Below are 2,184 nucleotides of genomic sequence, written 5' to 3' on the forward strand. Positions count from 1 at the left end.
GCATTGAGAAATATGAGTGTTGATAAAACGATCACAAAGAGGAAAGAAGCCAGAGAAACGGGAAACAAAGTGCACACTATGATCGTAGAACAATCATAATGCGTTAACGGACAGGTCAGTAGGCTTTATCTTCCCTTCTTCGCGAAACTTGCGGCGACTGCATTACCGTGCCACCCGCGACGAGCACGGTGGATATCGTGCGCACGGCGAGCGAACGCGGGGATAGATAACTGCAGGCCTTCAGTGCGGAGCTTTCAGTGCAACGAGCCGGATCGGCAACGCTCGGTGGCGGTCGGTTGCCCTCGGCCGGCGCCTCCTCAAACACCTTCGGGGTGTAAGAGCGCCGAACACGGTGGTTCGGTCGTTCGGTAGTCCGTCGTCCGTCCGGTTCAGTTTGTCACCGAGCGTCTTGGTGTTCGCTCGTTGTCGCGTCGCGTCGCGTCGCGTCGTACCGATCTCTTGCCAGCTCGCCCGTCGAGTTCACCGCGCGAACAGGTGATCGTCGTCAACCGGTGCGGTAAAAAAAAAAAAAAAAAAAAAACGAATTCAGGGGGTACAACAGAAGACGACGAGACCTCGTAAGCGAGACCGATCTCTCACGAGGCCTCTTCACGAGGTGCGACCCGCGCGAGATCGGCATCTCGATCCTCGTTACTCAGGACGACTTAATTGCCGCGGAACGTCGATCCAAGTACGCGCGATTTATGATGTATAGATATATCGATGGACGATTCCCGGTCTTTGTGTCGCGGGAAGCGTTAGGACGAGATTTCTGGGCCACGAGAACCACCGAGTAGCGTAGTTATGTTACGAGGGGCTGACCTCGTAAGAACAATCGATGCGAAAGCAATTACGGCGCGAATCGGTACCGCGGCGTAGCGACGCGCGCTATCATTCTTCCCCCCCCCCCCATTCTTTCCTCCCTTATTTCACAGATACGTACGATACAGGCCATGCACGATCTCTCTCCCCGTCGATTCTTTTTCTTCCGTCGAAACGTTCTCGTCATCGTACCTCCATAAAGCTACCATTTCTTTTCTTATTGCAGACACCTCCCGTGTCTCTTGCCTGCTCTTTTCGCGGGATATTGCAGGAAGATAAAGAACCTTGGAACCATCTCTTAAGTACTCGTACACGAATGAAACAATTATGACAGCAGCGGAGCTGTCGGTGTTGATGCGCTACACGGAGGGGACGATTTTGCTGAAGTGTTAAAATATTTAACGGAATACAGATCCGAAAATAATTTTGTGAAGTTAGCAAAATAATGATGTAGAGGTTGTCGAAACTTTTTGCAACATTGCACATTATTATGCTTGAATTTCCTGTATAGTTATTTTGATAATTCAACAAAATTACTTTTAGAATCTGAATCTATCTGAATATTTTGATTTATACTTTACTGCTTTCACATAGATTACTTCAGTAAACTTGTTTTTTCTGTGTGTAGAGAGATGGAACATGAAGGTTTCACACTGAGAGAAATGTTTGGTACGTATATTCATTTTGCTGATATGTGTGAGACAAATAAAAATTTTACTTTTTCATTAAAAAATTGTTGTATTATCCTAAAAAAAAAAAATTTAAAATTTTAGAATGAATGTTGATTAGAATAGATCATGAAATTTTGATTACAAAAATTTTATTATTCCAACTAAAATACAATTTTTGGATGGGAAAGAAAATTTTAGTTGATCACATATCGACAATATGAATGATTATCAGCATATCAAACATTTCTATCAGGTGCTTCTCAGTATTAATTTTTTCTCCGGCTCCTCACTAGCTAGTATCAGAAGTGAGATTGCACCTACAAGTTATCAAAGGAGATAAAGTCATAAAATCGCTAAGTCCGTATCACGTTTACGTACCATAAATAAATCTTGAAGAATTCCGGTCAGTTCCAATTATTCTCGGTTCCTATTCCATCTCAAATCAAATTTCACAATATTTCAAGATAGACAACAAACAAATATATATATGTAATGAGGCTCTAAAGAATCTATCAGTGACAAATGTAAAAAAGTCCAGAGCTATTCGGATGCACCAAAATTCTCTATTTTTCGTGTGAATGCAACAAAACAAATAAAACAAATAAAATATACATTTCGACCCTTCTCAATTCGGATGCCTGTTAATATAAAATATAAATCGACATTACATAATTAATTCCAAGTTGTAAGT

The 2,184-nt window shown here is 42.2% G+C and overlaps 1 protein-coding gene across 8 annotated transcripts in view; it reads left to right on the forward strand.

Annotated features, from left to right (window-relative positions):
* The window catches only part of LOC108750207 (colorectal mutant cancer protein), an 81,084-nt gene that overhangs the window by 37,297 nt on the left and 41,603 nt on the right, over window positions 1-2,184 (forward strand). Inside the window, exon 1 of one of the 8 annotated variants that reach the window (XM_018489515.1) lies at window positions 378-495. The exons of 3 other annotated variants lie outside the window; for them this stretch is intronic. The gene's annotated coding sequence lies outside the window, so the exon portion shown is untranslated. 4 more of the 8 variants (XM_018489518.1, XM_018489516.1, XM_018489519.1 and 1 more) reach the window with 4 other exon arrangements.

This window comes from Trachymyrmex septentrionalis, unplaced genomic scaffold (genome assembly GCF_001594115.1).
Source record: "Trachymyrmex septentrionalis isolate Tsep2-gDNA-1 unplaced genomic scaffold, Tsep1.0 scaffold331, whole genome shotgun sequence".
NCBI lineage: Eukaryota > Metazoa > Arthropoda > Insecta > Hymenoptera > Formicidae > Trachymyrmex > Trachymyrmex septentrionalis.